At 45.0% G+C, this 13466-nt stretch overlaps 1 protein-coding gene across 2 annotated transcripts in view; it reads right to left on the reverse strand.

Moving 5' to 3' along the window:
- The window catches only part of FAM107B (family with sequence similarity 107 member B), a 212328-nt gene that overhangs the window by 67742 nt on the left and 131120 nt on the right, over positions 1-13466 (reverse strand). Inside the window, exon 1 of one of the 2 annotated variants that reach the window (XM_052650682.1) lies at positions 4244-4359. The exons of the other annotated variant lie outside the window; for it this stretch is intronic. The gene's annotated coding sequence lies outside the window, so the exon portion shown is untranslated. Of the gene's footprint in view, positions 1-4243; positions 4360-13466 lie in introns of those variants that run through there. 2 annotated transcript variants of the gene reach the window in all.

The raw sequence follows: 13466 nt of genomic DNA on the forward strand, positions 1-13466 counted from the left end.
GCCCCCAACTGGCCTGCAGGTTTACCTTCAGCGAGAACATTAAGAACAAGACCTTGGTTTCCCAGTCCCTCCTCAATTTTATACCAGAAAAGTGTCTGAAACCCTCAGCCAAATTCTAGACACAGTTGAACAGTCTTCCAAATCTATTCCACCAAGCTCCTATCACCAAGCTCTCAGCCTGGGGTAAATCACACTCAGTTCCCACCAGGCCTCTCACCCCAGACACTTCACCCACAGTTCAGAAACTCAATCCCACAGCCTGAGCTGAGATTTACACCATTCTTTCTGAGTCACCTTAATTCACAAAGCTTCCCTTCCCTTCTCTTAATATCATGGTCATTAAACTCAATGATTGCATGATTTTACGCAATTCTTTAAATATTTCCCTCTCCTACCCTGCCAGGTGGACAGGGGCGCAATGGGACTTGTCAACTGCAGTATGCCCAATGCAAGGGCAGTGCCAGCACATGGGAAGAGCTAAGAAAATGTTTGTTCAATGAAGGAATGAATAGAAAACAAAGCATCCCCAAATCAGCCTTAGAAATAGCCTCTCGTCCATTCACTAGGACAAAGTGGCAGCAGACCAATGATTTTCTCTCTTTTACTGACAGGGTCCTGGAATCAGCAGCATCAGATGCGATAAAAGCGTGAATCCTTTTCAGCGGAGTTCCCTGGGTACATTGCATAAGGAAAGGTTTACAGTTCAGATGGATGGGGCCCAGCACTTCTTGCACGAGAAGGAGAAAGGGAGAAAGTGGTTTGCTTCGCAAACGAAGAGCAAAACTAGGCCAAGCTTGGACAAGGAAATTGTGTGAGGAAATGCAATGAAGTCTCCTCAGGCCATTCCAGCACTAAGTGGCCCCGGGCTGTGCACACAGACTCCTCTGTTGCACAGTTCTCTCCCTGCACAACAGGAGCCCAAAGTGAGATGCAAAAACGGGTCAGTGCTCACAGCTACTTTCTCCAGACTTAAAAAAGCCTGACAAGTTCCTATCTCTCAAGATATCCGGGGACTTCAAAAATGCCTCAAATCTAGACCTCACCCAACCAAACCTCCTGGCCCCTTTTCTCCAAACATTTTCACAGAGAATTCTGGAAGGAAAGGGCAGACAGGACATTAAGAAGATGAACCCCTATGAGACTTCCCTGGCAGTCCAGTGGTTAAGACTTTGCCTTCCAATGCAAGGGGTACAGACTGGGTCCCTGGCCAGAGAGCTAAGATCCAACAGGCCTCATGGCCAAAAAACCAAAACATAAACAGAAGCAATACTGTAACAAATTCAACAAAGACTTTAAAAATGGTCCACATAAAAAAAAAAATCTTAAAAAAAATATGAAGCCGTATTATTAACTTACTATGTTCCCTCTTTTTAAAGAAGTCTTCCACACCTTAACTACTCCCCTCTAAATCGGTAAAAACTCTTTTCCATCTCTGTGACATTTTAAACAATGAAGAAATCAAAGGAATGAATGAACGAATGACCACATGCATCCTACCACATACAGCTCAGGAACCAGACTTCTCAGAGCACTTCTCTCAAATTCAAACCAAGCCTACTTTTAAACATGTCAGGAATGGAATCTCCAGGCCACAGGGACAGACCATCACAAACAGCCATACAGGTCTGTAACCCTGGACCACTTCCAAACTTTTCTCTCCTCCCTGTGAGGCAAAAGAACTTTTCAGAGCAAAACGACTCAACTCTGACCTCACGTCCAGCTTGGCTGTGCTGCTCGGACTGTTCCAGGTCACAGGAGGGTTGAAAAATAAGACTGAGAGATTCTGATAGTCCCTATTTTAGTTTCTTTTGACTTCTGGATGGAGAAAGGTACCGTTATCACAACAGGTCACAAACTTGACACTCACAGGTCACTGTTGTTGACCTTGTGTCTATGGGTATTGGTTGTAGGACCCCTGAGGACACGAAAATCCACAGATGCTCACGTCCCTATATAAAACAATGCAGTATGATGAATACAGTTGGCCCTCTGCATCTTGGGGTTTGGCACCTGCAGATTCAATACTTGATTGGTTGACCATGGGGATGTGAAACTCAGGGGTTTGGAGAGTCAACTGTACTGCATTGTAAACCCCCCAAACACATATGCAGAGTAACGAGCCCCATGTTAGAAACAGGAACACAGACTGCACCTGACAGCACGTAACCACAACTTCCTTCTCGTAAATTTTTCTAACTTCAAAAAACATTGCATCATCCTAATCATCAATCAGGCACTTCTGAACAGTCAATTCCAAGACCTCTTTTTAAATTTTCATACTGGAGAAATTAAATGTGGGAAAATTTTACAAGTGGAAAATAAAAGTATATAATGACAAAAACATTCAGCGGCCAAATGTGTGGTTGAACGCGTTTTTTGTTTGTTTTTTCCCAGAACACAGGCACTTAAAAACTACTCTCTACACTCACAGGCAAATCCTTCTTGTTTTACTTTCCCAATGTAAGGTCTTTTAGAAGCAAGCATGTCACCAGCTACAAAACCATAGCTATTCCTGATTCTACAACGAGTTCTTTTCTGTTACAATTTTTCATGGATCTTAGAACACAATTTTATTTTTTTAACATTTTTAAAAATGAAAGGTTGCTTTTATTTTTTAAAAAAGTCAACCCAAAGCTACTCCTGAAATCCAAGGAACAGAGTACATTAAACACTTTCATCAGTCCATTCTTTCCTATTTAAGTGGAACTTGCATTTTTTCCTACTTCTTCCCTCCTGCTTCTGCACAGGTGGTTATTTGCAAGGCTATAAGGAAATATATTTCAAACAATTTGTTGGCAAAACACTATTGTAGACTAAGGTTATTAGAGATCATATTTTAGACCGATGGCAGTGGTCAAGATTAATAATCAGTAACTCCTTCATTCATTCACATTCATCTACACACACACACACACACACACACACACTTCACACCAGGGCTGCCAAGCCATAAATGAAGCAAGCAAGTCTTTATTCTAGGGTATGTCTGGGTGGTTGGGTACATGAGTGACTCTTTTTTCCCTATGTTTCTTTTCAATTTGTTAATAAACATATATAATTTTACACCTAAAAGCTTTAAACTGGAAACTACTAGCATTAAGAAATCTCTAGACATGCACCTCAGATACTATCTCAACTTAAAGCAATTTGTACAGCTGAAATCTCCAACGTGATGAAAGGGGGACACGGTCCGAACAGAAACTAAGTACCTGTTGGCAAGTTAAAAATATAAAGCCTAACAGGCCTTATTCCAATTTTCTATATTCGTCTTGAATATCACACTCATTCTCATCAAAGAACTTTGCTCTACTGTCACTGACTCAAGTCTTCCCGCGAAAGGCAGGCTATGGTATCTTACTACAGAGAAGCTCTGCCATTTATCCTCTATGGGATTCCTCTTCATATTTCAGAAGGACTGACTGTTACCATCCCCTATAAAGCTCGTCAAAACTTGGCCAGAGGCATGCACGCTATCCCAGAGAGGACCCGGAGATGCTCGGGGGAGGAGTTATGAGAATCAAAATTTTAGGACTCCTTGGGTACAGACGCCACCCAACATACTGGGTTCACTGGAGCAGTAGGAGCGGAGCGGAGAGGAGGCAGAAATGGAAAAGTTACTTGCAGGCTGTTTGGGAAACAGTGCCCCGATCACCTTTCAACCAGCGGCGCAACCCCCCCCCCTCACCCCCCGCGGCCCCTCCTTTGTTTGTCCAGGCAGAGGCTCCGCGGCGGCCAGGGCTGCGAGGGGCGAGCCGGGCGCCCCGGGCTCGGCATCTGGCCGCGCGCGGCGCAGCCGGTGGGCAGCGCATCCCTCCAAACAGGGTCTCTCCATTTTCAGGGCCGAGGAAGCAACAATAAGCCGAGCGGAGCGGCCGCCCAGGCTCGCCTCCCTGGCGGCGCCCCCCGTATCCCCTGCACCCCCGGGTACTGGGGACTCCTCGCACGCGGGCCCTGCCACGCCCCGACCCCGCACCCCGGACCTGTCCCCTGCACCGCGCGGGGTGGCCGGGGCTCCCCGCAAGCCCACCGCCCTGCGCACCGTAACCCCCCAACCCCCGCACGCCAGGACCCCCGCCCCGGCGCCAGCCGCCGGGAGGGGAAGCCTGGCGGCCCTTCCCACCGGGAAAGCCTCGCGCCGGGGGTCAGAGCAAGGTGGGCGGCCGCGCCGTAGCCCTGGCGGGCACCCCGCCTCCCCTCAGCTCCCAGTCTTTGTGTGCAAAGTAAGTGCTGGAGGCGAACCCACCTCGGCGCGCGCACAAAGGCGCGCGGCTCCCTCCCCGGCGCTCGCTCCGGACGGCCGCGGCGGCACCCAGCGGCCCAACAGCTGAGAGCGGTCCGGGCGGCGGTTCTGACGGTGGCTGCTACCCGTCCAGCGCTGGGCGGCTCTTTCACACCCCGCGGCCCGGAGCGTCCGAATTAAGCGGCGGGGCGGGGCGGGGGCGGGGGCGGGGGCGGGGCGAGGTGGCCGAGGCCACGCCCTCGGACACGCCCCGCCGCGCTGGCTGGAGCTCCGCGCTCCGGACCGGGGCCCACTAGGGCTATACCGGGAAAAAGTCAGCGGGTTTGGTTCCGGAGGTTTTCCTTCTGTGGTTTTAGTTTGGTTCGCTTTGGGAACTCTCGAAGGAGAGAGAATACTGTATTGGAACAAAAAACTGAGTATCACCAGATGAGGGAAATGGGAAATTAAATTACACACACACAGCCCGCCACCAGTACCACCACCCCCGCAAGCACAAGCACTGTGGAGTGTTTGGCTGCTGCTGTCTGGCTTCAAGCTTCCCCGTTAAAGTCCTGCCAACACGTCTCCAGAGAAAACTCAAAGGGACAGGGAATCAGATTTGTTTTGTAACTGTACAAATTTACTGGCCAACCAGGGCCTGAAACCCAGAGACCGGGTAATTTGTTTAGACTCCTCCTCCTCATTCATGAAAGGGTATTTAAATTTATAGGAAAGGAGAAAAAGGTTTGTTTTGCCTCTTCTTTTTTCCTCTCAGGTTTTCATTTTTCTCCGCTCTCTTAGAGCAAATTGCTTTTCTGACCAACCCTAAGACTCTTAGATTACAATCTACCTGAATCACAGCAGGTTAAAAAAAATAAAAAGTTGGGGGAGGTATCTGTTTCAGGGTAACAAACAATAAAGACAACAGGTAATGGCTTTTAGATCAAAAGATTTTAATTTTCTTGGCCGCAGATGAATAAGCACTTATTTATGGGCAAACCTTTCTGACGAAAACAGCTTGGGTCATGATCACACAAAAAAGTCATATCAATTATGGGTTTTGGTAAACCAGTTGGGACTTCCCCGGTGGCTCAGGGGTAAAGAATTTACCTGCCAGTGGAGGAGACTCCGCTTCCATCCCTGGGTTGGGAAGATCCCCTGGAGAAGGAAATGGCAACCCCCTCCAGTATTCTTCGTCGGGATAATCTCGTGGACAGAGGAGCCTGGCAGGCTACAGTCCATGGGGTTGCAAAGAGTCTTGTACATAACTTAGCAACTGAGCACATGAACCAATAACTTCCTCCAAAGATGCTCTGAAGTCATAACACTTTATAGTTTGGTCATCCCTAGGCTCTGAAGCCAGCTAGGGGGTGGGATCACCTGCCACAGGGTTTAGAGAGACAGTGTCTTCCAAGCCCAAAAATTCACCTGTGTGAACTTTATCCACTCTGTTCCCCACAAGTCTTCCTTCTCTCCCGTTCTTAGGTTGTGTTGGCTCTGCTCTTGACAATGGATCCACCAGTCACGAAACCAGAATCTGGGATCCGGCCTAGATTTTCCCCATGCCCCACATGGGACTCAGTTCTACATGATGCCTTGATGGCTCTCCCTGCCCCCATCCCACCAGTTCTGCCACAGTTGGCCTTTGGGCTCTGTCACCACCCTGTAGCAGTAGCCTCCCAATATCCCCAGCCTCCCATCTCACACATGCTTTTCCTCCAGATTGCTTCCCCAATGAACTTTCAAAGTTCCAATCTGCTCTTAAAACCCTTAGCTAGTGGGAAGCTACTATATAGCACAGGGGGCTCAGCTCCGTGCTCTGTGATGACCTAGAGGGGAGAGACGGGGAGGGCAGGAGCAAGGCTCAAGAGGGAGGGGGTATATGTATATATATATACACACACACACATAGCTGATTCACCTCAATGTACTGTAGAAACAAACATATCGTAATACAATTACATTCCAATTAAAAATAAATAAAATAAAAAGTCCTTTAAAGGATGTCCAATTCCTACTACATGACCCAGTTCAAGTTCCTTCACACAGTACCCCATAGAGCAACACATTTTTTGATGTCACCTTGATGACCTTCCTGGGGTCTTTCTACTTCCTCCAAACACATACCCATGGCTCCACTCAGCCAGAGTGCTATATTTACTAAATGGCCCTATTTTGTGACTATGAGGACTGCATGAAAGAATCAGTTACCTGCTGGCTTTTCTACATGCCTCCCCTCTGCCTAGCACACCTCCCCACCCCAACCCCCAAGAGCTCCTCTCCTCTCTGAAACCCAGGTTCCTTTGAGAAGACTTCCTAACTTGTTCAAACTGAATGGACTTTTTCTGCACCCCCGTACCTAGTATGATCTTATAATTAGTGCATGAATTATAAATATGTGCCTTCCTTGAGCAGAGTTTATACTTAATAGATATACATATCTTCACAGATATACATAGCCTCCTGCTTAACCTAGTGTTTGGCATATAAGAAATGTTAGGGACTGAATTATGTCTTCCCCAAATTCGTATGTTGAAACCCAAACCCTAATGTGACTATGTCTGGAGATAGGGCCTTTAGGAAGGTAAAACGAGGTCATGAGAGTGGGGACCTAATCCAGTAAGACTGGTGACCTTATAAGAAAAGGAAGAGATACCCGAGGTCTCTCTGTCTCTGTCTTTGTGTGTGTGTGTGTGTGTGTGTGTGTGTGAGGCCATGAGAGAACACAGCCAGAAGACAGTCATCCGCAAGCCAGAAAGAGCTTCAGCAGAGACCAACTCTGCCAGCACCTTGATCTTGGACTTTCAGGCTCCAGAACTGCGAGAAATGTGTCTGTGGTTTAAACCACTGTTACGGCAGCCTGAGCAGAAGGATGCCTTAACTTTTAGACTCTAACCCTGGAAAAGCACTGACCCACCAGTGAGTCTATAACGTCCCCTCAAAGCAGCCTGGACAAACGTTGATGATGCCAGGACAATGGACAGAGTGTCTAGATGTGATAAGTGACCATACAGCCTCTTCCCTGCCCTGGAGAGAAACAGAAACATGCAGCTTATTCCCTAGACTGGGGTATTAATGTCCAGAAGCTCTCAGCCTCTTCCTTACCTTTGTATCAAGAACCATTACTTCTTCTAAACCAAAAACAATAAGAGGAGATCAAATATTTACTTTGCACTTCTTGAGTCAAAGCTTTATTAAAAAATAGGATGTCAATACTCATTCATTAAGTCTATGGTTTGGGGCTTCTATTATATTTCACATTCCTGAGAATCTTAAGGAGATCTTAATTCAGATAGGATCAAATATCCAATTTGGCTTGGGACCCCTGAAGGCACTGTGGGTGGAACCCGGAAATAAGAACTTAAAGGTTATGGACTAGGACTTCCCTGGTGGTACAGTGGATGAGAATCCACCTGTCAGTGCAAGGGACACGGGTTGCATCCCTAGTCGGAAAAGATTTCACATGCCTCAGAGTAACTAAGCCTTCATGCCACAACTACTGCACCTAAAGTCTATGTTCCACAACAAGAGAAGCCTCCACAGAGAAAAGCCCACACACCACAAAGAGTAGCCCCTACTCACAGCAACTAGGGAAAGCTGGTACCCAGTAACAAGGACCCAGAGCAACCAAAAAGAAATAACTTTTTTTAATTTTAAAAAGGTTATGGACTAGCGTGTTGGGTGGGGGCTTCCCAGGTGGCAATCACCTGCAAGAGTGTTGGGGCTTCCCAGGTGGCAATCACCTACAAGTAAGACAAACGTTTAATCCCTGGGTTGGGAAGATCCCCTGGAGAAGGAAATGGCAGCCCACTCCAGTATTCTTATCTGGGAAACCCCATGGACAGAGGAGCCTGGCGGGCTACAGTCCATGTGATCGCACAGATTCAGACACGACAGAGTAACTTGGCATGCACACACACGGAGTATGATATTTATGCTTGAATCCACCGCCTTTATCAACAGCACTTGGACCATATTCAGGGCATGACAGATGTTTGTCCAGTAAATAAGCCTGGACTTTCAGGGCACAGCTAGACTTCCTAGGGGTTACATCAAGTGACACATAACTCTCAGCCTGAGTCTGATGTCCTGGTAGATTCCATATTCTGGATTTGAACAGAACCTCAGGAAGGTCAGGTGAGCTGGCGGCACCTCCCTGGGTCTCTAGTCCTGGGCTGGCATAGTTCACCAGGTGTACAGAGAACCTTTCTTTCTCCAAATATAAAACAAAGAAAATGTTCCCCTGAGTGGTTTTTTAGTCTGTTAACCAATCATTAGTGATAGAGTCTCTACTGCAGAGTACACATAATAATCTTCCATCTTATAACACTCACCCAAAAGAAAACCCATACTCTCAGCTTTAACCTCATCCTTCTGCTTTGACATCTGGGACTTTTTATACTCTTTCCTAAAGAAAACTGAGAAGAGCAGAGACGAACATGTGGAGGGAACATAAAATAGAACAAACCAAATCAATTCAGAATGAGATATGCTGTGTTTTAATCTCCCACTTGGTTATTTTCCCTATGTATGATCTTGAAATAGTTGCTTTTTTCCCGGAACCATCATCCTGCAGAGCTCCAAACAGATGAGAAAGGTTTAACAGTGCCCCAGAGGAGAAGGCCATGGCACCCCACTCCAGTACTCTTTCCTGGATAATCCCATGGACAGAGGAGCCTGGTAGGCTGCAGTCCATGGGGTCGCTAAGGGTCAGACACGACTGAGCGACTTCACTTTCACTTTTCACTTTCATGCATTGGAGAAGGAAATGGCAACCCACTCCAGTGTTCTTGCCTGGAGAATCCCAGGGACGGGGGAGCCTGGTGGGCTGCCATCTATGGGGTCGCACAGAGTCGGACATGACTGAAGTGACTTAGTGGTAGTAGTAGTAGAGGAGGGAAATTTTTTTATATATCTATACTCTTTTGTGTCTTAAATTTTGCACTGTGTACATGGCCATTTGAATAGATAAGAGTTCATTCAAATAGAAATAGAATCTTAATTTTCAGTTCACATTTTAAAAGTCATATTCTTCAATATCTGTATCAGTTGTCTATTAATGAATAACCCAGCATGGCAAAACATAGTGGCCTAAAATAATGAATGATTTGCTCACTATGCTGTGGGTTGGCAATTTGGAGGAGGCTCAGCTGGGATACCTTGCTTCTGCTCTGTTTGGTTTCTGTTCTCTTTCACTCTATCACGCATTCGCTGTCACCTGGGAGGTTGGCTATGGACCAGCTTGTCCTGAGTGGCCTCAAAGTCCAGATGTTGACTAGAGCCATCTGCTTGGGTACCTCAGGTGCAGGCTTACAGGGACTTCCTCCCATGGCAGCTGGTCCCAGAGGGTGAAAGAGGAAGCCATCAGGCCTACTGAGATCTAACCTCATCCTGCTACATTCTGTAGTTTGAAAATCACAGACGTAGCCCAAATCCAAGGTTTAGGGACTCCACCCCTTGGAGCACGAGCATTTGTGAGTATGGGAATGGAATCACTTCATTAAATATGCTAACAGCACCAGCAAGAAAAAGGAACCCTCTTCCCTTTAATAGTTAATGGTTAATCTGCTACAAAGCGTTTGGCAAACTTTACAACACAGCCCTGCTTCATAATGTACTGGACACTTTGCCATTTCTAGAGTCTAAAATTCAGCAGAGTTTTCATTTCAAAACCTTTAATAATATGTGTTGCCTAAAATGCTTGATTTTGATTTTGTTTTTACAAAACACTTGTCTTTATTACTCTTAATTTTAAAATCAAAGGTACTCTATAAGATGGTGATTCAACTTTGCAACTAAACATCCCCTAAGAATCCAAAGAAACAGCTGTTAGTCACATAAACAACTAGGGCATGATGCAAAGGTCTGACTTTTACGTCTTTTTCTTCACATAAATCTAAAACCGGAATAAAAGAAGGATTTCCTGAGTGTCTTCCTGTACATTAAAACAAAAATCTTTAAAAGCAAAGACGGGGGGGAAAGCACTAAACCCTCATCCTGTCAAAAATATTAAGATGTCTTAGTAGTAGGTATATATTAATGAGTAAACAAACCATCTCTGTACATAAGCATAGTAAAGATGATCCCTCTTAAATGTTTCCTAATTCTAAAACCAACATAGGAAATGAGTGGCCAGTTCACTGAGAACACTCTGCATTTGCTCCAGCTTTTTTTTCTTCTTGCTCTACATTCCAGATACATTTCTATTAGCAGGAAGTATCCCTTTAAATGTCCATAATGGTAATAACTGGTTGAATGCTATTTATACACATTCACCTACCTTTTAAACAATGCAATAAAGTAAGTTCATGAAGTTATAGAATAAAGACCAGGCTAGGGCAGAAGAGATCTAAACCATGGCTCTGCTACCAACTAGCTTTGTGATTTTGGACAAGATATTTAACTTCAGTTCAGTTCAATTCAGTTGCTCAGTCGTGTCCGACTCTTTGAGACCCCATGAATTGCAGCACGCCAGGCCTCCCTGTCCATCGCCAACTCCCGGAGTTCACTCAGACTCATGTCCATCGAGTCAGTGATGCCATCCAGCCATCTCATCCTCTGTCGTCCCCTTCTCCTCCTGCCCCCAATCCCTCCCAGCATCAGAGTCTTTTCCAATGAGTCAACTCTTCACATGAGGTGGCCAAAGTATTGGAGTTTCAGCTTTAGCATCATTCCCTCCAAAGAAATCCCAGGGCTGATCTCCTTCAGAATGGACTGGTTGGATCTCCTTGCAGTTCAAGGGACTCTCAAGAGTCTTACTGCAAGCTATTGCCTCTGGATTTAGTGGTTAGTGATTCAATTGAAATCTATATCTAGATAAATGCATGTTCTGTGTAAAAAATACAGCACTATCCCACACACACACACACACACACACACACATATATATACATATATATGTGTGTGTGTGTATACATATATGTTCTATCTAAAAATTACAGTATTAATAGTTTTTCTGTTGCTATCCCATCTTAGCTGGAAGTTGGGGGCTGCTTAATCCACTTTGGGCTTGCAACTAAAGTCCAAACTGCAAGCTAATGTTAAATCTTGCCACAGAAAGTTTGCTTATTAACTCTGCCTAGAGAATTGCCACATAGTTGAAGTGCTAATGATTCCTGGGCTTTAAAAAATGCTCTCTGAGTGATAACATTCTTTTATGTGTTCCACCAAAATTCAACATGGACTAAAATGCTATAGCTATAGCTGGATAATATTAATATTAATAACTATTTGAACTTGATAAGAAAAAGTTCCCACGCGGCACTGTGCTAAAAAATTCACCTGCCAGTGCAGGAGATACAGGAGACACTGGTTCAGTCCCTGGGTTGGGAAGATCCCCCGGAGAAAGAAATGGCCATCCACTCCAGTATTCTTGCCTGGAAAATTCCATGGATGGAAGAACCTGGCAGGCTACAATCCATGGGGTCGCAAAGAGTTGCTCAGTTGAAGCACACACCCTTGAAGGAAAATTAGAGAGAAAGACTGAGTGATAAAAAGGGCAGAGTCCTGTGGGGTGGCTGAAGGCTAGTTCCTGGCAATGTTTGTAATCCTCCTGGGCACCTCTCAGTCACTGTCACTGAGCAAAACAACCTGCGTTGTTCTGATTGCAGCTTGACCTGATGACTGCCCTTTTGCAAGTCAACAGCTGAGACACATTGCAAGAAATCGGACTTTGACACGCACCTGCTTTTCCCAAATCATTTCTCCCTACAACAACTGCTTACACCATCTGCTCTCATCTACATGAGTGCATAAACAACTAATGGGTTGCCCAAAGTTTACTCAGGTTTTTCTGTAACAGCTTATGGAAAAATGTGAACGAACGTTTTGGCCTCCCCAATAGTTAAATGGATAAATGAAGAAATGCAAAGATAGAGTAGAAGCTATTTCTTTTTCTTAAAAGATCAATAAAATTGAAAAACTTCTGTCCAAAATGATGAGAGACAGAGAGATAAAATTTAAAGAATATTAGGAATTAATGTGGAGACATAACTATTGATACTCAAGACACTCAAAAGAGAATATAGAAATACTAGGAACAACTTTATCTGAAAATTTAAATGAAATGGAAAAATTCCTAGAAAAAATCAACTTGCTTTAAGTGATTCAGAATGAAATAGGAAACTGGGAGAGTCCCACACACTTTTGATGAGTCAGATCAGCAGTTAAAATTTTCTCACAGGATAGGAGGAACCTAGTAGTATGGAAATTGATTTTCAGAATGATTAATGATATTCATGGCTTAGTTAAATATATGACTCATCTTTTTGAGAGACAGTTTATCAATGTGACCAATCAAAAGCAGAACTTCTCTTTTTTCCTCTCAACTCCCCTCAGTTCAGTCGCTCAACCATGTCCAACTGTTTGCAACCCCATGGACTGCGGCACCCCAGGCCTGCTTGTCCATCACCAGCTCCTGGAGTTTACTCAAACTCATGCCCATTAAGTCGGTGATGCCAACCAACCATCTCATCCTCTGTCGTCCCCTTCTCCTCCCGCCTTCAGTCTTTCCCAGCATCAGGGTCTTTTCCAGTGAGTCAGTTCTTCTCATTAGGTGGCCAAAGTATTGGAGTTTCAGCTTCAGCATCAATCCTTCCAATGAATATTCAGGACTGATCTCCTTTAGAATGGACTGGTTGGATCTCCTTGCAGTCCAAGGGACTCTCAAGAGTCTTCTCCAACACCACAATTCAAAAGCATCCATTCTTTGGTGTTCAGCTTTCTTTACAATCCAACTTTCCCATCCACACATGACTACTTACTTACCCTCTTATCAAGAGGACCCCTGACAGTCTCTGTCCTACAACTTTAGGGCAATCATCATTTCCTCTCTAGAGCCCCACATCTGCTTGGGTCACAAAGCCAGTCCATTGCTTTCACTGTTTTTCTCTCTTATCTGCACGTTCCTCTTCATCTCCATCAAATTCTGCCTGAACCACAGACACATAATCTTCATTGAAAGGACATCTATGAGCACTCCTTCCCTCCCATCCACCCCACATGGCGAACACTATCGCACAAGCCATCGCACCTGTAGAGCATGTCCCACATAGCTAGTTACATAAGGCTTCCTTCCTCAGGTCGACACCTTTAGTTGCCTTTTAATTAAAATTAAAAATTACTTCTTTCTTTAAGAAATTATTTTCTGAAAAGTGGAAAGTTCCCCCCGTACACACAATGGTAACTATGTAAGGTAGCATGTTAATTAGTTTGACTGTAGTAATCATTCCACTACATATGTGTGTAT

Source organism: Budorcas taxicolor, chromosome 13 (genome assembly GCF_023091745.1).
Source record: "Budorcas taxicolor isolate Tak-1 chromosome 13, Takin1.1, whole genome shotgun sequence".
Lineage (NCBI taxonomy): Eukaryota > Metazoa > Chordata > Mammalia > Artiodactyla > Bovidae > Budorcas > Budorcas taxicolor.